This window comes from Dasypus novemcinctus, chromosome 9 (assembly GCF_030445035.2).
Source record: "Dasypus novemcinctus isolate mDasNov1 chromosome 9, mDasNov1.1.hap2, whole genome shotgun sequence".
Taxonomy (NCBI): Eukaryota; Metazoa; Chordata; class Mammalia; order Cingulata; family Dasypodidae; genus Dasypus; species Dasypus novemcinctus.
This window is the reverse complement of record NC_080681.1, coordinates 78,928,664-78,952,441: the sequence shown is the minus strand read 5'-3', so window position 1 is coordinate 78,952,441 and position 23,778 is coordinate 78,928,664. Positions and strand designations below refer to the sequence as shown.

Genomic DNA, 23,778 nt, shown 5'->3' with positions numbered 1-23,778 from the left:
TGGAGGTTCTGAGATGGGAGGGAATCTGCCCAAGGTCGCAGAGCTAGTTAGGGGCAGAGCTGGGATGTGACCTTCCCCAGATCCGGAGCATTATTAAACCTAGATCATGGACCCCCAGTGGGGAGAGACACCACTGAGACGCATAGGAGGCTGCCTCGGTGGCTGCCCCCAGGCAGTGGGAAGGACTCTTAGGACAGGCAGCCCCTCCCTCAGTCTGCTCAAGTCCTGCGGAAACCAGGCGGCTCAGCTTCTTGCACACCTGGGCGGACATTTTCCAAAGTTCCCAAGGGCAGGTCTGAGGACAGCGGCGGGGAATCTCAGGAATCCCAGTTTCAGGTTCCCTGAGAACCTCCAACTTCTAGTGTGTGTCCAGCAGGCAGAGCCATCTTGGTGGCCTGCTCAGGGCTGGATCCAGCTGGTTAGAAAGCAGCCAAAGCCCCTGGACACCACCGGACAACGGCTGTGGGCCGGTCCTCTGATGGCACAGATGTGACTTGGGCCAGTTGCATTTGCTCTCTGCGCCTCAGTTTTCCCATCTGTGTTGATACTACCAGGGCTAAGTGGTAGAGAGAGCGAATGTGGCAGCCGGTGGCTCTGCAGAGTGCCAGGCCCGTCCTGAGGAAGGAAACCCTGCTCCTGGGAAGTGGGTCTTGGGGTACCTGGGCAGGGGCCAAAGCTCAGGCCTCTGAGCCTGCAGCTCGGACTCCCTACACTGTGAGGTGCATGGAATTATCTGTCTTTCAGGAGGAAAGGAACCCAGAAGGCAGCTCCTCCAACCCCCTGTCCTCCCAGGGCTGCTGGCAAGGAGTCGCTCCGCCTCTGATTGCACGTTCCCAGGACAGGCATCCCTTCCCTTCAGCAGGCTGCTCCCTCCACTGCAGAGTGCGGAGTGATCACCCAGCCTTTCCTGCATGGGCCAGAAATCTGGCTCCTGGGGGCTGATCTGGCCCAGCCCTCCCTGTGCTCTCTTCCTGTCCTCCTTTTGGAAGGCAGCATGGTGGAGTAGAAAGTGCTCTGCTGCTTTGAGACCTCAGCAAGTTCCTTAGACTCTCTGGGTCTCAGTTTCCCGCTCTGTAAATTGAGAGAGTAATAATACCTGCCTTGCTCTTTGTGAGGATCAAATGCAAATAAAGCAACCAAGGCGTGCCTGGCACAGAGCAGCCCGTGGGGCTGCCAACCCCCAAGACTTCAGGAGCCAGGCGCTTGGTTTCGGCTGAACTTCCCCCACGGCAGCCCCAGGATGGCAGATGCTGGCTCCAGTTTCCTGCCATTGGCAGAAGGCATGATGGAGCCTCAGGGAGGCAGTGCCAGGCTGGCGCTTCCAGTTCCCGGCACCTCGTAGAGCAGCCCTCCGGGTGAGGCTTCCCAGGGGGAATGCTGGCCTAGAGGCTGGCCAGGAAGGGCCTGGTCCGAGAGCCATTGCCCCTGCCTCCCCCTCCCCACGCCCCCAGTCCCACCCGGGCCCCTGCTCCCCGCCCCGATTCCATCACAACTCTCCTTCCAGACTGCCCACCTGGGCACGGTGCCCACCCTCCCTTTCCTGAATGATTCATTGGCTCACTCACTGGCCTCCCCACTTCCACTCCTGCCCCCTGCAGTCGTCACCCCCACATTCGACACTCTGCCATGCCCCCCCTCCCCATCGTCCTCTAACCCTTGGCCTGACAGTCAAGTCTTTCCCCAGTTTGGGCCTTGCCACACTCCCTCACCTCCCCTGGGGAGTCACCTCACTCTTGGCACCCCACATCCTGTCGTCCCTTTTCACTTCCCACGCCCTTCCATGCCTTGAGCCTGTGAATGTGCTGTGTGCCCTTTCTTTTACCTCTTCTTTGCTTAACTAATATTCATTCAGGCTACATGTGTCACTGCTCTAGGCGAAAAGATACAAAAGCAAACAAATGACAAAGAACTTATCCTCAGGAAGCTTAAATTTTAGCAGGGGAGCAAGAAAATAAGAAAAGTATATCAGAGGGCAATAAAGACTGTGGTAAAAAAAATAAAACATGGAAGGGGCTGGAGGTGTTGAGGTGAGGAAGGTGTTTCACTTTTTAAACCTGGTAGCCTGGGAAGGGCTTGTTGAGAAGAGGACATTTGGGCAGAGACCTGAAGGAAGTGAGGGAGGGAGCTCTGAGGACGTTGGGGAAGAATGTTCAGGCAGAGGGAGCAGCAAGTGCAAAGGCCCTGAGGCAGGAGGAATCCTGAGGGAGCAGATGGGTGTCAGGAGGTGGGGTCAGAGACCTGGCTAGGAGGGGGAAACATGGTGGGCCATCCTAAAAACTCCTCGTTTTACTCTGAGTGAATGGGAGCCAGCAGATGTTGTGATCTGAAGCAGGATGTGACCTGACAAGTTTGATTTTAACAGGATCACTCTGATGGCTGAATTAAGAATAGAAAAAGGGCTACAAGGGTGGATGCGGGAAACCAGTGTGGTGGTTTAAAATATATCTGCAAATTCTTGGGAACTCCTCCCTCAGGAGGTGGAACCTAATTCCCCGCTGCTTTTCTGTGGGTTGGACTCAGTGCTTCCTTTCTAGTGAGCGGCTTCAGAGGCTGGGTCATAAAAGGCACCGTGCCTCCTCTCTGGAGTCACTTGCTTTGGGGGATGCCAACTGCCATGTTGTGAGGACCCCGAGCAGCTATCCTGGAAGCAGAACCGCCATGACGGCCGCCACCACCTACATCTAACTTCACGAGAGACCCAGAGCCAAAACTACCCACCAAGCTGCTCCTGATTTCCTGCCTCTCAGAATCTATGTGATAGGATAACTGTGTGTTGTTTCAAGCGAGAAAGTTTTGGGGTAGAGTGTTATGCAGTAACAGACACTAATACAACCAGTTAAAAGACTGTTGAAACAATCCAGGTGAGAAGTGACAGGGGCTTGGACCAGAGAGGCGGCGGTGGATCTTTTGAAGGTTGAGTATTTGGGATTTGCTAACTGATGGGATGTGGGATGTGAGCTCAGATGCCTTTTGCCCACCTGTTGAACTTCCTCCAAGTCCAGCTCCATCGTCACTTCTCCTTGAACCAACCCGGGCTCCCCTGCTCCCTTTTCTGAATGCTCGCAGCAGGTGGGAGCTGTCTTTCCTGCACCACTTGGGTCTCCCTTCCCAGCCCCTAAGCTTCCCCTGCCTCTGCTCTCCGTTTGGGTCCCCAGAAACCTTCTGCACGTCTGATGGTGGTGACTGCTGGGCAGAAGAAAGCCTGAGTGAAGGAAGCTTGAGCTGAGGCAAGTGGAATTGATCTAGAGGTCCTTGGCTGGCTTTGTAAAAGTTTTTGACCTTCCCTTGAATAGTAAACATCAGAGAACTTCCTCATACAGCGCATCACAGTTTACAAAACACTTACACATTCCTTGTCAGGTGTAGTCCTCACAACCCCTCACCAAAGTCCTCAAAGGAGGAAACTGAGGCTCAGAGAGGTCGGTCATTGGCCTGAGTCACACAGTAGTAGGTGGATCATACTTAACTGTTCATTCTTCACCACCAGATATTTGCTTAGCATCTGCTGTATACCAGGTTCTGACTCTGCATAAACTTCCCTGGGAAATGCCTCTGTCACACACCCTTTCTCCTAGCGAGTGATTTAAACACAAAATGAAACTCCTCCAAATCCTTGTGCCCTGATGTGAGTGTGCGCAGAGGCGGCTAGGGAGAGGGTCCAGTGCTGTGAGCAGGGCAGAGGTCACCTCCTCCTGAACTAGTGCCCCTGCCAGAGCAGGCCCTCACCACACTGGTGCTCGGGGTCGCTTAGGAAGCCCATGGCAGTCACAGGAGATGATCACGGAGCGCTCACGTGTCACGCTTCTCACTTTCGTCCTCACAGCCCTCCAGTGAGAGGGGCAGGCAGGGTTTGTGAACCCCGTGTTACAGAAAGGGAATCTGAGGCCAGAGAGGAGCAGGGGTTTGCTCAAAGCTGGGGCTGGAAGCCAGCACTCTGAGGCCCAGCTTAGGGCCTTCCCATCTTAGGAGAAGTCTGTGTCATTTGGTGCCCTGGCCTGAGAGTTAGGGGCCTGAATCTGGGTCTCTCCAAGAGGACTTCCTGGAAGGGGTGTCTTAATGCTGGCCTTGAAGGATAGACCAAAGGTGGTTACTGGACAAGGTGTGAAAGTGCCATCGGAAGGATTCCTGTTGGAGGCTGGCTGTTAATTCACTCCTCAGTCCACTGGACACCAGGCAGGGCAGCACTTGACCCTAGACTGGGTCTTGACCAGACTACTGGCCCACGCATCCCATCTGCAGGAGCCGCTTGACTCCCACCAGGTCCTGCTCTTCTGGATCCGGAACTGCTGGGGCCAAGGCAGCAAGTGGCAGGTCACTGCCTCTGGAGCCAGTCGGGGAAAGTGTGTCAGGCAGGAGAATGGTCTAAGCAAAGCCTGGCAGCCAGATGCCTCAGGGCCTGTTTGGGAGCAGGTGGGCCTGGAGAACACTGGGTTGAGCCTTCCAAGGGGTTCCTCTGCCTTCTTCCCCAGCCAAGGATGGCCAAGAAATGCAGTTTGTGGCTGAGTTGTCACACAGCACATTCAGACTTTATTTATGAACTTAATTTGCCCGGTGCATCGTGTCATCAGCTCAGAATTAGGCCGCCACAGGGGCCCTTCGCCTGGCTCCTCCGCCTTAATTCTGCCTGTGCTGCTTCTGCCTGTGCTGCCGGGAACTGAGCTCCTGCAGTGTTCTCTGCTGCAGATTATTTGTGCTCCAGGCCTCTGGGAGGTGGGGTGGTTCAGTTACTATTTGCAGAAGGCCCCGGGGGCTTGGGAATCTGACCTAGAATAGATCCCGTTCCCTGGGCCCAGAACAAGCTCATACACCCACCCCCCCACCCCTGCCCCCATTTTACAGGTATGTAAGGTGAGGCCAGAGAGGGGCCAGGACTTGCCCAAGGGTACAGAGCGAGTCTGTGGTAGAAAAGTCAGGGCTGCTGGGTCCCAGCCGGAGAACTTTCCAATGCCTCGTCCAGCTCAGGTTCCTGTCACCAAGGCCTCCCACCCAAGAGGAGAATGGTCCCTGCTCCCTAAAACTGGCAGGGGCGGGGTGGGGTGGGGGAACTGGGTCGGGGTGAGAAGAGGTAGAACCAGAGCTTCCTGCTCAGAAATGTGCACACTGGAGGGCAGGGAAAGAGGGCTCTTGCTCTCACTGAGGCCCTGGCAGGCACCCCATGCTGGGCCGAAGCTGCCTCTCTTATCTTCAGAGGATTATATAACTGTTTGAAATAAATGTAGGTCTCAGTTTTTAGAGAGACATAAAGTCACATCTATAGAAAAAGTCTGGAAAGAAGCACACTCAAATGTGGTCACTGTTCAGGAAAGGGGGGACTGAGCTCCCCATAGCAGAGGCTTGGATTGCCCCTGGTGCTGACAGCAGCCTAGAGCCTGAATCTGGCTCCCCAGACCACTGACTCATTCATTCATCAGCTCATCAGAGGCGCTGATGCACACTCGAAGGTCAGGCTCTGTTCCAAGCATGGGGTTAGAGTGCTGAGTCAAGGGACACATGTCCCTTCCCTTGTGGCGTTTAAAGACTAGTGTGGAAAACAGAGTCGGGGTGACTGCTTTGAAGAAATATGAAGCGGGGTGAGCAAGGGTGGAGCGGGGCCCTGTAGCCGGTGCTCTCTGAGAGGGGACACCTGAGCAGACTCACCAGAGCAAAGGCAGGGAGGGAGGCTGCGATGCACAAAGCACGGGAAGAGCCTCCAGGCACAGGGAACAGTCAGTGCAAAACCCAGGCTTGCACTGCCTCGCCCCCTCCCGCAGCCTCTGTCCCAGCCAGGTAGCTGGCCCCCGGGGCACTGCGATTGAAAGTGTGGCTCCCGTGTGGCCTTGAGCTGGTTACTTAACTGCTCTATCTATGTCTTAGTTTCTTCATCTAAGCAATGGAGCTAAAAATAACTTCCTTTGTCAGAGTGTTGCAAGGCTATGAGGCTGTGATGAGTTGATCTGTAAGTCTTCATAACAGTCCCCAACACCGCTAGCCGTGCTGTGACTGGCCCACTCCTCCCAGGATGCCAGTCAGGGCCCTTAATGTGGGTCCTTGTGGAAAACTGCCCAACGATGGCGCTGACCTGTGAAGGGCTCCTCATCCTGCCTCCTCTTTAGCCTACACACACACACACACACACACACACACACACACACACACACACACACACCAGCCAACTCTGCACAGAATGCAGTTTGGTAAATTTATCAGATTTATTACTACTTGTATTGGGCTGTTAATTTTTTATTCCAATTTTAAAAATTTAATAGCCTAGTTTTGTTTTCATTGTTCATTTTTAAGATTAAAAGTCTATTTGAGGCAAGTCATACTGATTTGCCATTTGTAGGGAGGATGAGAAGTTTCCTTTTAAAATAAAATTTTAAAAAATGAATCGGTCTCTGAATTATCTTTGCCATAATTCTGTAAATCTAAAACTGTTCTAAAATAAAGCACTTATTTAAAATAGTCCAGATCCAATTAAAAAGAAAGATTTTAGAAGAAGTGAGTTGATTAGAGGAAAATATTAAGAAAATACTGGCCCTGGGGATTTGCAGGGACCAATGGGTGGGAAACTGCTTTGCTGGGAATGCGTCTGATCGGCCTGCTTTCCTCCCAACCTTGATCAACTGCATCCACAGCAGAAAACCTTGGAAGATAGGGAGAGGAAGAATTGTGGGTGAGAGCACACAGAGCTCTTTGGGGTGGGAGCAGACTTGTGGAGAGTCTCAGTCAGAATCCCTGTCAAAGCTGTGACAGACATGAGTTTAATGGATTAAGGGAAGCAGATGTGGCTCAAGTGATAAGGCCTCCATCTACCACATGGGAGGACCCAGGGTCCATCCCTGGGGCCTCCTCGTGAAAAAGAAGAGAAAGCGAGCCGAGTGCCCACAGGGCGAGCCAAGCACCCATGCGGTGAGCCGAGTGCCCACGTGGATGCCCACGTAGCAATCCAAGTGCCCACATGGTGAGTTGAGTGCCTGCGAGGTGAGCCAAGTGCCCATGTGTGTGCCTGCATGGCAAGCCAAGTGCCCACATGGTGAGCTGAATGCCCACGCAAGTGCCCACATGGTGAGCCGAGTGCCTGCGCAAGTGCCTGCATGGTGAGCCAGTGTCCGCATGGCAAGCCAGTGCCTGTGTGGTGAGCTGAGTGTCCGCACAGCGAGCCAAGTACCCATGCAGTGAGCCAAGTGCCCATGCAAGTGAGTCACACAGCAAAATGATGATGCAACAAAAGAGAGACAGGGGAGAGTCAAGGTGAAGCACAGCAGAGACCAGGAACTGAGGTGGCGCAATTGACAGGGAACCTCTCTCCACCTCAGAGGTCCCCGGGATCAAATACCGGTAAATCCTAGAGGAGAAAGATGAGAAGACAAAAAGAGAAACAGATGCAGAAGATCACACAGCAAATGGTCACAGCAAAAACAGCAGTGCTGGGGAGGGGGTGGGGATGGGGAAGAAAATAAATAAAGGCTGGAAACTAATAAAGATTCTTTTTTAAAAAGTTCTTAAAAAAAAAAAAAAAAGAAGGGAAGATTAAGGGTGGTGAAACACACTGAGACTAGCAACAACAGTGGAGCAGCTACCACCCCGGCCTGAAGGCAAGGCAGCCATTACTGGACTCCACGAGAGCTGACGCTGTGGCGAGGTTCACCTGCAGGAGCTGTGGCTCAGCAGGAAGGGAGCCAGGGACAAATAAATACGCAGCTCTTCTCTGAGCTCCTCCCGCTGCTTCCAGAAACCAACCAGAAACCGGAGGGCAAGGAGCTCACGAGATACCGTCTATGGAGTAAATAAAAGGGCAGAGGACTCATCTGCAGAGGCAGATGGAGAATATCTAGCCCTGGGCAGTAGCGGGACAGGGATTGCTGTGGAAGTTCAGTAGATTTGTTGAAAGAGCCTGGAAACTGAGTCAGACCGCCCAGGCTTCACAACACAAGTTTCCCTCTTTCAGCCCTTTGTTTCCTTATTGTCCATTGGGGTAACAAACATTTCCTCCAAGGAGTGTGGAGAAGTTGAAGTGGGTCTCAGCATGAAGTATGGGTAAGCCCTGGGCACAAAGTAGGCTTCAGGTCAAACCCAGAGGGGGCCAAGCCCCTCTGTCTCTTCCTTGCTTTCTGGACCCAGCCTGTTCCCCGCTGCCGTGGGAGGGAGTGCCACGTCTACCGCCTCCCCCTCAGCCCACTGGGGGCCGGGGCGTCCTCAGCACGGGTCAGCTTGGTCACACCAGGCCTCCTGCTTGGATGCTGGCATGTGCCTTGCTGTCTCAAATCCCACAGCAGTGCTTCTCACCTCGTGCAGACCAGGAACGCAAGGGACTAACCTGAGGCCACCCAACAAGTTAGTGACACGTCAGTGGGATTTACAAGAGCTGGGTTGACCAGGACACCGGCAGGGAAACCATTTCTCCAGAACTGGCCTGGTTTCCTGACCTGTGGTGCCTCCCTGGGAGGCATGGGGACTCCTGGTCAAGGCTTGGGGTTGTCTACAATTTTCCAACCTAATTAAACTATGTAAAAATCCATTTGCTACCTAATGATACAGCAGGAGCTCCAGGGAATTGGGGCAGGGAAAAGAAAACCAATTACTCAAAATGAAGGAGTAAATAAAAGCAGGCCTGCAGCAACGTAGGTGTTCAGGGGAGTTTGCAGGGACCTCGTCGCCCACCCATGTCGCCCACCCATTTCAATCAGGTCACCCCCCTTCTTTTATGGACAATTGATGGTCTCCTGGCTTTAAGTACAGAGCCTCCTTTCCTCCTACAGCCTCCCCAGACCCTGCAGGGCAAGCCCTGGTTGCCAACCCAGCTCTGCCCCTGCTGACTGGCTGTGTGGCCTTGGGCACATGCCTGTCTTCTCTGGGCCTGTCTTTCTCATCCGAATAAAGGAATAATGGTTCTTCTCCGGTTGGCCTCATCCTCCTGGTCCAGGGGGTGAGAAAGCACCTGGGCAGCCATGCTTGTCTCTCTATCCGCCTTCTGACGTGCTCCAGCTACACTGTTCTTCCTGACATTCTCGAATATTCCTATGGCCTTTGCTTTGATGATGCAGGGCCGCTCTGCAAGGCACGCCTTTCCTTTCCTTCTGCGACAGAGTGATGCCAAAATGGCTTAACTCTCTAGCCCTCGGGTATCTGTGCCCCTTGCAACGCAGCTTCTTAGCCCTTCCTATCAGGAGGTGGGGCCTATTTCCCTGCGCCTTCAGCCTGGGCTGGCCTCGTGACTTGCTTTGACCGGTAGAACGCGGCAGGAGCGACTCGGGGTCAGTTCTGAGCCTAGGCCTGAGGAGACCTTGCGGGCTCCTGCTTGCCCTCTTGGACCCCTGTCGCTGCTGCCACGAGAACAAGCCTGACTGGATTGCTGAAGGGTGATGAAATGGGCCCTCTCAGGAGAGTCCTCGCGGATGCACTTGGAGCCAGGAGAGACACGGAGACCCCGGGGTAAGAAGAGCAAGCTCCCATCGGCCTCCCCTAGCTAGGAGGAGAGGGCGTTTATTAGATTAGCAAAGGGAAGTGGCAACTGGCTCCTGCTGTTTGCTGTGCCCGTCTTCCAGCCAGGGACTGCAAGTTGGCTGCTATCATGGGCTGAGGAGGAGTAGGCTTCTTGCTTTCTCTCAGGTCAAGTATTTTCTTTTCTGTTGTTTCTGTCCACTTCGATTCCACTGACAGGGTATTTTATGTTCAGGCTTCTTTGGTGCATGCTTCACTAGGTTTAGATAATTCTGTAGGGAAAGGAGGAAACAGGAACTTGTCTTGGAGTTAGACATGCTCGTCATTGATAATTGGTAATTTTAACAGGGTTAGTAAGGGAAGGACTATTCTAGTGGATTAGTAAATTAGTGGCAGTGTTAGTCCCTTTCAGTGAGAGACCCCGTGGAGAGAGGCCCCAGCCATCCTGGTCCAGATCAGCCTAGACCAGACACCCCCCAGACACCTCGGGTGAGCAGCTGCTCCAGTTTGCCCAGCATTGGGGGTTTCCTGGAACTTAGGCCTTGCAGTATTAAAACTGGGATAGAGCTGGGCAAAGCCAGAGGACCGATCATCCCACAGCTGACCCTACCAGCTGACTCAGGGGCTGGAACAATCCCAGCTGAGATCAATATTTACAGCTCACCTGTAAATATTTATTGTTTTAAATCAACTACTGAGTTTGGGGGAGGTTTGTTACACAGCAAAAACTGTTACATCTTCCCCATCTCTCTGTGAAGAATTCAGGGTTGCTGCAGGGCAGGGGGCAGCCACAGAGATTACTTTATGAATGGCACCCTTTGGAATTATGCCCCTGGATAAACTCTTCAAGGTCCCAGTTCTAATGGCATCCCCTCCATGAAGCCTTTCCATCCTCCTAAATCTAATTTATTAGGAGTAAAGGAGCCTTGTGTGCTAGAAAGAGCATAGGTTTTGAAATCAGACAGGCCTGGGTTCAAATGCAGACCCTGCTACTTAAACCTTGGGCAAGTCACTTTAATCTCCTTTGGAAAATCGGGATCATAAAAATTGCTATCCTTTGGGACCGTCGTGACGAGAGAATGCCTGCATGGTGACCAGCAAAGAGAATATGCTAAGCCTGTGTATTTCATGAGAGAATGAAGCCCGGGCATTTTTCCTCTATGGTTCTGAATTCTCTCCTCTCTTCTCCATCTCCACTGCTGTTGTTCCTTCCCTGGACTCAAAGAATTTCCTTCCCAAAAAAATGCAGCCTTCTTCTCATGGGTCTCCTGTCCCCTAGTCTTGCTCTATATTATGATGTGTTGGACCAAAGGGATTTTCTTCTAAATTTTTTATTTTAAAATTATTATAAAGTAAAATGGACTTTTTCTTTCAATGTACAGTTCTATGAATTTTAACACGTGTAGATTTGTGTGACCACCTCCATAATCATGATACAGAGGAGTTCCATCACCCCAGGAGAGTTTCTTTACAAAATACACTTTTTAAAGTTTGAAATAGGTAATGTGTAGTCCTTGTAAAAAATATTTACAAGTATAAAAGTTACTCAGTAAGAACTGTGTTGCCCACCCCTGATTCCTCTTCAGATGCAATCCCTAGTTTGCAGTGTTTCCTTCCAGAGATTTTAATGTATATACAAGCATAAATATGTAAAACTATCCTGCATGGCCCAATTTTACACAACTGGAACTGCATCTTGCTTTATGTACTTAATAAATTTTGGAGATTGTTTCACCTCAGTAATAATTCTAACCTACACTTTTTTGAAAAGATTTATTTATTTATCCCCTCCCCTGCCCCCTACTCCCCCCTGCCCCCGGTCTGCTCTCTGTGTCCATTCACTGTGTGTTCTTCTGTGTCTGCTTGTATTCTCATTAGGCAGCTCCAGGAACTGATCCTGGGACCTTCTGGAGTGGGAGAGAAGCGATCATATTCTTACACCACCTCAGCTCCCTGATCTGCTGCATCTCTTATTATCTCTCCTCTGTGTCTCTTTTCGTTGTGTCATCTTGCTGTGCCAGCTCTCTGCGTGGGCAGCACTCCTGCTTGGGGCAGCACTCCTGCGTGGGGCAGTACTCTGCACAGGCCAGCACTCAGCATAGGCCAGCACTCCACATGGGCCAGCTCGCCCTCACCAGGAGGTCCTGGGCATCGAACCCTGGACCTCCTATATGGTAGACAGGAGTGCAACTGCTTGAGACACACCCGCTTCCCTTAAGCTACACTTATGTGGTACTTACCACATGCTAGGCACCAGTCTAAATGCCTGAACTATATTTATTCATTTAATCCTTACCACAACCTTTTGAGGTAGGTGGCATCATCACTGTTGTCATCATCACCACCAATCCCGTTTTAGAGATAAGAAAACTGAGGCACAGAGAGGTTAGGTTAAGTAACTGGCACCCAAGGCCACACAGGTGGTAAGTGGCAGAGCTGGGATTAGGACCCATACAATCTGGCGGCAGAGTCTGTGTTCTCAGGGACCACATGAATGCTTCGATGCACTTTAAATGATCTCATGGAATCCTAGCTATCAAGACACCGTCATTTATTCAACCAGCCATCTCTTGATGGCCATTATCTGCCATGGTGAACAAGGCTGCCCAGAATATCTCTGCCATTCTCTCTCTGGACATGTGGAAGTGTATCTGTCTAATTAATTCCTACAAGTTGAATGCATGGGTCACAAGGTATGAACAGGTTTATATTTGATGGATTTCTCCAGATTGTCTTCCAAAGAGCTGTATCAACTTATATTCCCATCAATGATGCATGAGAGGGCTTGCACCCTCCACTCTTAACAACATGGGATATTAGCAAACATTTTGGTCTCTATTCCATCTAATAATGGATATGGTACAATAGGGTTCATCTAATAGGTGAAGTGATATATTTTTATGGGCATTTGTCTTAGTGTAACTGAGGGTGAACATTCTTTGTATGATTAGAAGCCATTTCTGCATGCTTTCTGTGAACCATCTGCCTTGTCCTGTGCTCACCTGTCTTTCAGGTTATTGGTCTTTTAAGAAACTGATTTGTAGTCTTGCTTTATGTAATATTTTTTTCATTGTCTTTTAGTTTATGAGCTCTTAAAATCAGAAATGTTTCATTTTAGTGTGGCCATAGTCATTTTCTTTTATGGCTTCTAGGCTTGAGTCATTTTAGAAAGCCCACCTGTCCCCCCTTTCCCAAACTAAAAAAAGCAAAAGAATTATCCATGTTCGCTTCAATACTTTTACGATTTCTTTTATTTACCTTTAAATCTTTAATCCATCCAAATTAATACTTTGTAAGAAGCAACGTATGATTCCAACCTACCTTTTTCCAGTTACTGCAACATCATTTATTAAATAATCCATTTTTACCCACTCATTTGAAATGACACCTTTATCAAATAAAATTCTCATGTGTTTGTACCTAATTCTGGATTCTTTCTCATTTATGATCTTCCCAGATATTTTTGTTTGTTTTTTATTGTAGTATAATTTATAGATTTTAAGTGTTCAGTGCAGTACGTTTTGGCAATTGTGTACTTGTGCAACCACCAAAACAAGGTATAGAACATTTCTACCACCCCAGAAGATTCCCTCATGTCTCTTCCCCATCAATCCCACCCTTACCACAACAAGGGTAACAACTATGGTTTTTAAAAATCATAGATCTGTTTTACTTGTTCTAAAATTTCACATAAATGGAATCCTACATAATGTACATTTCTATGTAAGGCTTCTTTCACTCAGCATAACATTTCCCCCCCATCCCCACTCAGAGAGGGCTCCTTCATCTGCTTGCTCATTGTTTTTCGTTTTTGTTTTTTTGCTTGTTGTCTGCTTGTTGTCTGTTTTTAATTTAGGAGACACTGGGATCTGAACCTGGCACCTCCCAGGTGGGAGGTGGGTACCCAACTGCTTGAGCCACATCTGCTCCCTGGTCACCTGTTTTTGCTCATTGTCCGCTCTTTGTTTTACTCATTGTTGGTTTGTCTTCTTTAGGAGGCATCAGGAACCAAATCCAGGACCTCCCATGTGGGAGACAAGCACTCAACTGCTTGGGCCACATCCACTCCCTCAGCATAACATTTCTAAAATTCTTCCAGGCTATTTTGTGTCTTATTAGTTCCTTTTTATTGTTGCACAATATTCCATTATATGAATATTACACAGTTTGTTTAGCCAGACTCCTAATAATAGACACTTAGGCTTTTTCCAATTTGGGGCTACTATGAATAAAGTGTCTATGAACATTCTTATACAAAACTTTTTGTGAATATATTCATTTCTATTGGATGGGATTGCTAGTTAGGAGGGTGGATATATGTTTATAAGAAGCTATCAAACCTTTATTCCAAAATGGTTGTACCATTTCACTTTCCTACAAACAATATATGGGAGTTCCAGTTGCTCTACAACCTCACTAGTATTTGCTATTGTCAATCTTTTTTTTTAAGCTACTCTGGTGGGTGCATAGTTCTATCTCATTGTGGTTTAATTTGCATTTCCAGGATGACTAGTGATATTGAGCTCTTCTTCATTTGCTTATTGTCTATTTGCCTGTCTTCTTTTGTGAAGTGTCTATTCAAATCCTTTGCCTATTCTAAACAATAGGCTGTTAGTCGTTTTCATTACTGTGTTGTAGAAGTTCTTTCTGTATCCTGACTATCAATCCTTTGTCAGATGTATGTTTTAATAGTTTCTACCAGTCTGTGGCTTGACTATTCATTTTCTCAGTGACATATTTTGATGAGTAGAAGTTTTTAGTTTGAAGTCTAATTTATCAATTTTTTCTTTTCTGTTTTTTTTTTTTTTTATGTCCTGGACAAGAAATCTTTGTCCTTCAAATAGTCTATCTTTCCCTCCAGAAGCTTTATGATTCTGGCCTTTTTATTTAGGTCTATGACCCAATCAAATTCATATTTGCATTTGGAGTGAGATAAGGGCCGAGTTTAATATTTTCCCTTATGTCCCAGAGACAACCCCAGGTACTGGTTCTTCTGAGGGCTACAGAGACCCACATGTTCTATGGTCATGGCAGATAGCTCTTGAGTTCACTGCCATGTCAGTTGGCCTTACTTTGGAGTTTATGTTCCTGAGTGTGATGGAGTTGGACTCAGACGTGACCTTTCCACACATTCCTCTTCTGTCACTTTTACTGAACCTGTGGTTGGTGCTGGGGTTGGTGTCTACTCATAGACCTGAATCTCTGGACTGTCCATGTGACAGCCAGGCCCTGAACCTCAGCAGACTTGCAACTCCTCTGCTCTGGTTTAGTGGACTTACCCTGGACAACTAACAGGGAGGTGAAGAAGGTCAACCACCACACCAGGGAGCCAAGAATGCCTACAACTGCAAGCAGGAGAATTGCATTCATCATCCTTGTGAATCTAAGCCCCCTATCGATATAGAGGTGGAGTGGACATTACCATCCCAGGGTCCACAGGATGGAAGAATAGAGTATGGATTAGAGTGGACCTACTGATATTCTGCTATGGAACTACTGTGATTAGTAATGGAAGAAATTGTAGCACTGATGTGGAGAAAGTGGCCTTGGTAGCTGCTGAGGGTAGGGAGAGGAAAGAAGAGCTATGATGTGGGGACATTTTCAGGACTTGGAGTTGTCCTGTGTGGTACTGCAGGGACAGATGCTGGACATTGTATGTCCTGCCATGGCCCACTGGGTGGACTGGAGGAGAGTGTAAACTTCAGTGTAAACCATCATCCATGTGGTGCAACAGTGCTCCAAAATGTATTCACCAAATGCAGTGAGTGTGCCATGATGATGAAAGAGGTTGTTGATGTGGGAGGAGTGGGGTGAGGGGGGTGGGGGGTATATGGGGACCTCTTATATTTTTTGAATGTAACATTTCTTAAAAAGTAAAGAGAAAAAAAAATAAGAGGGGGTATCACACCCACAGGAATGGTTTAGTTCACAAACAAAATCTTTCTGTTTTGGGGATTCATGAAATAATGTCAAAAAGCCACACTCATTTTCCCTTAGTTGTATTCAAATATAGAACATTGCTACTTCTCAGAGCATGATTGAAAATTTTCTCTTAAATAACTGCTTGTCACAAATATGTATTATATTCCTTTTGCACATTTTTCTCATAGATTAAAATGTTTAATAAATGTTCACTAGCTCTTTGGGAAAAAAAAATTTTTTCCCTTATGGATACCCAGTAGTTCTGACATTTGTTAAAAAGAAGATCCTTCCTCATTGAATTGTTTTGATGCCTTGGTTGAAACTCAATCAACCATATATGTGCGGTCTGTTTTTAGATTTTCTATTCTGTTCCTTTGACCTATTTGTTTATACTTACATTGATGCTGCATTGTCTTAATTATTATAGCTTTATAGTAAATCCTGAGGTCAAGCAGTGTTACTTGTCCAAATTTGTTCTTTATTTTCAAGATTGTTTTAGCTATTCTCATATAAATTTTAGAACCAATGTGTCCACTTCTTCAAAAAAAGCCTATTGTGATTACAGTAGAGATTGGGTTGGCTTTATAGGTCTATTTTGGGGCAAATGGGCATCTTAACTGTCCCAAGTGTTCTAATACATGGTGTGTCACTCTCTTTATTTAGGTCTTCTTTACTTTCTCTGCATCCACTTTGTAGTTTTCAGTAAATTGGTCTTATACATATTTTGTTAGATATATTCCTAGGTATTTGATATTTTTGATGACATTATCACTGTATTTGTAAATATTCATTTTCTAATTGTTTTATGCTAATATACAGAAATATGGTTGAGTTTTAGAAACTCACCTCATATTCTGCAACCTTGTTAAATTTGCTTAATAGTTCCAGTGATTCTTTACGGATTCTATATAAGCAATCATGTCATCTATGAATTCCAACCATTTAATATACTCTTCTCCAATCTTTATCCCTTTTGTTTCTTTTTCTTGCCATATTGCATTGTCTAGGGGTTGTAGTTCAATGTCAAATAGAAGTGATGAGTGAAGATCTTTAATTCCTGAACTTAGGAAAGAGGGGTTTAATGTTTCACCATTAAGTATGGTATTAGCTTAGGTTTTTCATAGATGTCCTTTATCAGATTGAGAAAGTTCCCTTCTATTTCTCATTTGCTGACAGTTTTTATCATGAATGGTATTATGATTGAATCATGTCATCCAAAAAGACACGTTTAGTTCATAACCCCTGGTCCTGTGGATGTGAACTCACTTGTAAAGAGGATCTTTGAAGATGTTATCAGTTAGGGTGTGGCTAAAACTAACAGAGTGGGTCTTAATCCAATATGACAGGAGCCCTTATAAGCAGAAGGAGGGAGAAGGGGGCAGGAGGACTGAGGAGGAAACAGAATGAGATAGATGGCCATGTGACAGAATCTTGAGAGGTAGAGACTGAGTTACAGATTGCAAGAAAACTACTGCCAGAACTCTACACTTTAAAGAAAGTATAATCCTGTTGATGACTTGATTTTGGACTTTTGAACGTCAAAACTGTGAGACAATAAATTCTTGCTGTTAAAGCCAACCAGTATCTTCTATTTATCATAGTTGCCCTTACAAACTTAGAGGAATGGATTTTAGTTTTGTCAAATGATTTTTCTGCATCTGTTTAAATGACCATATGAGTTTTCTTCTTTATTTTGTTAATATGGTGAATTACATTGCTTGATTTCTGAATGTTATACTAGCTTTGCATTTCTGAAACAAACCTCAGTTATGATGTACTATTCTTTTAAGATATTGCTGTATTCAATTTGCTAGTAGTATATTAAGTATTTTCATATCCATGTTCATGAGAGATATTTGTATATATTTTCTTTACTTACAAAATCTTTATCAGGTTTGGTATTAGGATTATGCTGTTCTCATAAAATGAGTTGGGAAGGGCTCACTTTATTTTCTACATTGATGTTGAAAAGGCATTTCATAAAACTCAATGTTCATTGTTTATTTTTTAAAGCTCTATTTCTTGAAAGAGTATGTGTAGAATTGGCATTATTTCTTCCTAAAGTTTTGATAGAATTTACCAGTGAAGCCCATCTGGGCTTGGAGTTTCTTTGTGGGAAGGATTTTTAATTATGAATTCCATTTCTTCAATAGATATGAAGCTATTTATGTTTTCTAATTCTTCTTTTGTCAATTTTGCTAAAGTTGCATTTTTAGAGAATTTGTGCTTTCATTTAAGTTACCGAATTTTGCATAAAGTTTTCTATAATGGTCCCCAACTATTCTTGCATGTTTTTCATGGGAACTTTAGGAATTGTTTGTCAAATTTTCCCTGTGACAAGGAGCTTAAACTGAATTCCCTATTTCCTAGATACCCAGATAGACTACGTATCTTAGCCTCTCTTGTAATTCTAGCTAGGCGAATGTGAGTGGAAGTAATTTGAACCACTTGTAGCACTAGTCCAAAAAACCTCTCCTGCTTGATCATCCATCCTTCTGTTGGCTTTAGACAGATGAGTACAGTCACCTTGGAAACTTCATGTTGAAAATGGTGAACTACAAGATTAAAGAAATCTGGATGGTAGATTGGCCTGCAGCCAGAGCTTGACATCACTGGAACCCTGGATTCTAGGAGCCAGTTTCTCATGGGCAAGTGTGGGAAAGGTCTCAAGCCCTTCCTTCCCTCTCAGGATCATCTCCCAGCCTGAACCTGTCTTGTACAGATGAGGAAATTGAGGCCTAACAAAGAAATCACTTACCTACTTTCTAGCTGTGTGTCCTTGGGCAGGGAACTTGTCTTCTCTGAGCCTGGATAGCATCCTAAGTGGTTAAGATGAATAATAATGCCTGCCTCCCAGGTAGATGACATGCATATGCTCGCCTATGTTTGCTTCTCTCCAAAAGGGAATTAACGGATCTGTCCTACATCAATATTCTCTGCCTACCACCCCCTGAATTTGCAGTATGGCCTGGGATGACCTTTCCCACTGCTAGCCACAATGTTCCCAACTGCCAACTGGGCATTCCTGGGGGCTTGGTCTTTACCATCTTCCTCTCTGTAATATCCCTGGGGCCTGGGTAGTGGGACATACCGGTGAGACGATACTCCCAAGAGCTTCTGGGCCTGTTTCCAGTTCAACTGGATACACTGGGGGCATGTGGGGAGAGGCACCAGCTGGATCTGAGATTTCTGCACGTCTTTGGGCGAAAAGCCAGTACTTAATTGACAGAGAACAAATTGCAGAAACAGGTCCTTGATTACGTCCTTTGGCAGCTTCCGGGCGACCCAGACCTGAGCCGGTGGCCTGTCTGCTGTTTGAGCTGGTTCCTGCTCCCTGCAGCCCAGAACGGGGCCCCTGCCTGCTGTCGGCTTCCCCAGAATCTCCAGCCTGCCCTTCCCTGGAGCCCTCTGTTATGGGTATCGTGGTGGTCCCTCATAGGACATGTCCACCCGGAACCTGTGAATGTGAACTCATTTGGGAAAACGATCTTTGTAATTAAGTTATGATTCTTGAGTTATCATCCTGGATTAAGAGGGCCCTAAATCTATAACAAGGGTCCTCACAAGAGAAGATATTGGGAGAAGACACAGAGAAGGCATGTGAACGGGGAGGCAGAGAGCAAGTGATGCATCTGCAAGCCGGGAACGCCAAGAATTCCTGCAGCTGCCAGGAGCTAAGAGAGGCATGGGGCAGAATGTCCCCTCCGGCCTTTGGAAGGAAACAACCCTGCTGATACCCAGTTTGTGATAATTTGTTACTGCAGCCCTAGGGAGATAATATGCTTGTCTGGCCAAGAGACTAAATTCTTCAGCCAGGTTGTTGCCCACTCAGGGACCCCTGCCAGCATCTCAGTTCTACCAGGCCCTGTGTGGAGATCCCAGTCCCTCCATCTACAATCCTGCCTCCACCCCCTTGATTGGGCTGCTTGGCTCACCAGTGATGGCTACCCTTGCCCGCTCCTGAAGAGAATGATGGTTAACTTTCAAGAACAGCTCATGGTCCCGTTGCCACCTCCTCCAGGAAGCCTCCTCTGACTGCCTTAGCCCACAATGACTTCTCCCTCCATAATTCCTCATGCATCTCACCCTCTGTGTGTCTCAGTTGCCAGACAGTGAGCACCGTGAGGGTGGGGACATAGCCTGACTCAGCTCAGGGTCCCAGCACTTTGGGGTGGCAGTTTGGGCCAGGATTGGGTTTAAATTCTCCCTCAGCCATTTTTAAGCATTTTGACCTCTCTGGCCTAAGTTGCTAAGTTTGATGGGAATTAGGTCAATCATCTGTTCAAGACTGATCGCCTGGAGGAAACTGTACTCGATGATCTAGAGCCAATACTTATCAGCAAGAGCCCAGAGCCTGGCCCTGGACACTCACCCACTAAGACCCACAGAGCCTATGCAATCTCTGTCTGCGAAGCCCCTTATCACCTTAATCTTCCCTCGACCTCACTTTTTTCCCAGGAAGGGAGGGCCCATCTCACCCCGCTGTGAAAAACCAGAGAAGGAGGGAGGCCTGGTCTTGGGTGCTGGGTGGGCCTGGGTGAGCCTGGAGAGCCGTGCTGTGTCGGGGCTGTCCCGGCTGTTCCCACGGTGAGCTGGGGCAGGAGGATGCTGCCAAGCCGCACCTCTAAATGTCCCGCCAGGGGAAATGTGCTCGGTCTCTTACACTCCTAGGCCTCGGGGTGGGGGGTGCCGCCTCAGCGAGACCACAGCCCACGAGAGAGGGTACCCTCCTCTTCCCAAGGGCTGCAGGCTCAGAGGAGCCCCCGCCCCAGCCAGCAGCTGAAGCAGGCTCCCTCACAGGGCGCTGGGGCTGGGATGGAAGGGATGAATAGGAGTTCACGGTGGAGGCAACCAGCAGGATTCTAAACAGCCCTAGCTGAGGGCGGGCGCCAGCCAGGGCCGGCTGCAGGTGTGGAACCTGTGCAGTCCTACAGAGCCCTGCATTCCAAAGGGCCCAGCGCTTGCTTTAATGCTCTGCTGTCACCATCTTAAAATTCTTACTACACTTTGAACAAGAGGCTGTACATTTTCATTTTGCCCTGGGGCCCACAAATTGTGCCGCTGGTCCTGGCTGGGGTGGGGTTGCAGTCCCCAAAAGGGGCTGGATGAACAGCATTCCAGAGAGAAAGGTCACTGTGTGGCCCTGGACAATTCCCTGTCTCCTCAGGGCCTCCTTTTCCCCATATGAACTAGGAGGGGGGCAACCAAATGGTGAGATTTTGAAGGTTTAGAAAGGGGAACAGGGACAAGGAGACAAGAGTAGGAAAATTCAGAGCGGAGGCCTTTCCCTTGCCCCCTCTCTTCACACATCATCTTCCCATCCCTTCCAAGCCCCCTGGGAGCAAATCTGATTGTATTAACCTGTGGAAGATGCTCCTGCCAATGGGTTCCTTATTTTCCCTAATACCTGCAAATACCCTGTTTGCAATTTGGAGGAACTGGCCACTCTTCTAGAGGAATTCTAGTTCCTTGCAGGCTGGTGGGGACAGTTCCCCTGTCCCCTAGCTCTGCCACAGGTGATCCTCCACAGAAAACCAAGCCCTAAGATGGCCCCCTACCTGGACACCATGGGGTGACCGCAGGCTTCCCAGCGCCAAGACTGGTCTGAGCAAACTCTGGGTGAGCATCCTGTCCCTGGCTGCACCCAGCCATAAGGCCCCGAGTCCCTAGATGCCTTTATGGGATCTGACCAGACCCACAGATTCCTCAGATCCCAGAGCAGTCATCCTGGTGGAATGAAGAACTGGTGGAGGTCCAGCATGTCTGGTGTGTGCCCCAGTGGAAGTCATTTAGGTTCTGTCCTCTACATTCAGGCCTGTGTGCCTGGGCAGGGCCCCAGGCAGGTTAGGTGACCTAAGAGGGCCCCAGGGACCCGGGGACAGCCATAGGTAGCTTGACTTTTGGGATCTAAGCTCCAGCCCACTTCCCGCTCACCCCCAAACAGATTTTGGGGCTGTTTGTTAAGCAAGTAGCCTATAATGCCTGAAACAGTTCCCAAATGGAATTCATCCTCCTACGACCTGCTCCTCCTTCTATGTTGCCCTCTCCAGTGGGCACACCCACCCATCAGGCCCCCAGGTCAGGAAGCTGGATGCCAAACTCGACCCCAGCCCCTCTGTGCTGCACCCTTTCCACCCATCTCTCCCTTCTTGCTCACTGTGCTGGGATGCAGCCCTGCATGAACTTGTCCTCTTGCTTACAGCTGGGTTTGGCCAATGCGAGGTGCCACTATGAGATAGGAGAAAAAGGAGTGAGCCAGGACTGTTTGTTCCCCAGACTCCCTCCAAACCAGGCCATGGGCAAGCTGTTCTTTCTGGGTCACAGCTCCTCTCAGGCAGCCCTCTCCAATAGCTCCAGGCCTGGGGTGGTAATGGCGCCCAGCTGTGGTGAGCCTGGGCACTGCACAGTCCCTTGGTGGATTCCCTTAACACCATCTACACTTTTGTAAACACCCAGAGATTGCCATCTGTTTCCTATCAGGGCCCTGTGTGAAACACCCTCCACCACCCTCAATCACACAACTAAAGAACCCACCAGTTCTCTCAGTTGTGTCTTATAAGTAACTCCCAAATCCATCCTCTTCTCCCCTCTCCTCTGCCACAACTCTAGTTCAGGCTGCCCCCATTGGTCATCTAACACTCTGACAGCTCCTAAATGGTCTCTCCACTCCTCCTTGGTTCTCCCCAGTTCATCCTGCACAAGCAGCCACGTGGCCTCCTTAAAATGCAAATCTTCAAAGAAATATTTTTAATATAAAAAAACTTATCATGAAAGCAATATTTGCTAATGGTGTAAAAAGTCAAACAGTACAATTCTACCCAAACTGACTTACAAATTTATAGATTCAATGCAATCCCAATAAAAATCCAACAGCCTTTTTTGCAGAGATGGAAAACCAATTGTCAAATTTATTTGGAAGGGTAAGGAACCCCAAATAGTAAAAAATGTCTTTAAAAAGAAGAACAAAGTTGGAGTACTCTCACTTCATATTACTTAGCTTTAACAGCACGGTACAGGCATAAAGACAGATTGAGCAATGGAATCGAATTGAAAATTCAGAAATAGACCCTCACATCTTTTGTTAAGTGATTTTTGATAAGGTTGTCAAATCCACCAGCTGGGTCAAAACAGTCTATACAACAAATAGTGCTGGGAGAACTGGACATCTATACCTAAAAGAAAGAAAGAGGACCCTATCTCACACCTTACACAAAAGTCAGCTCGAATGGATCAAGAACCTAAATACAAAATCTAAAACCATAAAACTCCTAGAAGAAAATCTTGTTGTAGGCAGTGGTTTCTTCAACCTTAAACCCAAAGCACAAGCAACAAAGGAAAAAAATAAATAGGGCCTCCTCAGAGGAGCACTTGCGTGCTTCAAATAACGTTAAGAAGGTGAAAAGGCAGCCTACTCAATGGGAAAAAAATTTTCAGAAACTACATATCTGATAAGGGTTTGATCTCCATGTTATATAAAGAGATCATAGAACTCAATGATGAAAAGACAAGCAACCCAAATTTTTAAAATGGGCAAAAGACTTGAGCAGACATTTTTTCAAAGAAGAAATACAAATGGCCAACAAGCACATGAAAAGATGCTCAGCATCACTAGCTATTAGGGAAATGCAGATCAAAATTACAATGAGATATCATTGCATAACTTACAGAATGGCCATTATTTTAAAAAAACAGAAACTACAAGTGCTGGAAAGGATGCAGAGAAATGGGAATACTCCTTCACTGTTGGTGGGAATGTAAATGGTACAGCCTCTGTGGGGGACAGTTTGGTGGTTCTCAGGATATACCTAAATATAAAACTGTCATATGATCCAGCAATCCCACTGCTAGGAATATATTCAGAAAAACTGAAAGCAAGAAGGCAAATTGACATTTGCACACTGATGTTTGTTGTGGCATTATTCACAATTGCTAAAAGACGGAAACATCCAAGTGTCCATCAACCGATGAATATATAAACAAAATGTGGGTATATACATACAATTGAATACTATTCAGCTGCAGGAAGAAATGAAATTTGGATGCATATGACAACCAGGATGAACCTTGAGGACATTATGTTGAGTGAAATAAGCCAGACACAATAGGACAAATATTGTATGGTCTCACTAATCTGAACTAAATATGATGAGTAAACTCATGGAGTTAAACTATAGACTATAGGTTACTAGGAGATAGAATGTGGGTTGAAAAGTGCAGTCTGATGCTGAATGTATGTAGAATGTTTACTAAGGTAGATTGGAAATGAATTGGAAATGGATAGAGTTGCTGGTAAACATTACAGTGAGTTTTAACACTTCTGATTTAGAAACATGAATATGGCTGAAAGAGATAGTCTAGGGAGGTCAATGTCAGTGGAAAGGATAATCTAGGGGCTGTATAACAGTGATGTTGGTGGCAGATGATGATTGTGGTTAA

General features: G+C 47.3%; 1 protein-coding gene across 7 annotated transcripts in view; it reads left to right on the top strand.

The window, feature by feature from the left end:
- Positions 1-23,778, top strand: part of DMRTB1 (DMRT like family B with proline rich C-terminal 1) — a 140,762-nt gene that overhangs the window by 9,109 nt on the left and 107,875 nt on the right. For 2 of the 7 annotated variants that reach the window (XM_023591826.2, XM_058303555.1), the window contains exon 1: positions 9,214-9,411. The exons of the other annotated variants lie outside the window; for them this stretch is intronic. The gene's annotated coding sequence lies outside the window, so the exon portion shown is untranslated. Of the gene's footprint in view, positions 1-9,213; positions 9,412-23,778 lie in introns of those variants that run through there. 7 annotated transcript variants of the gene reach the window in all.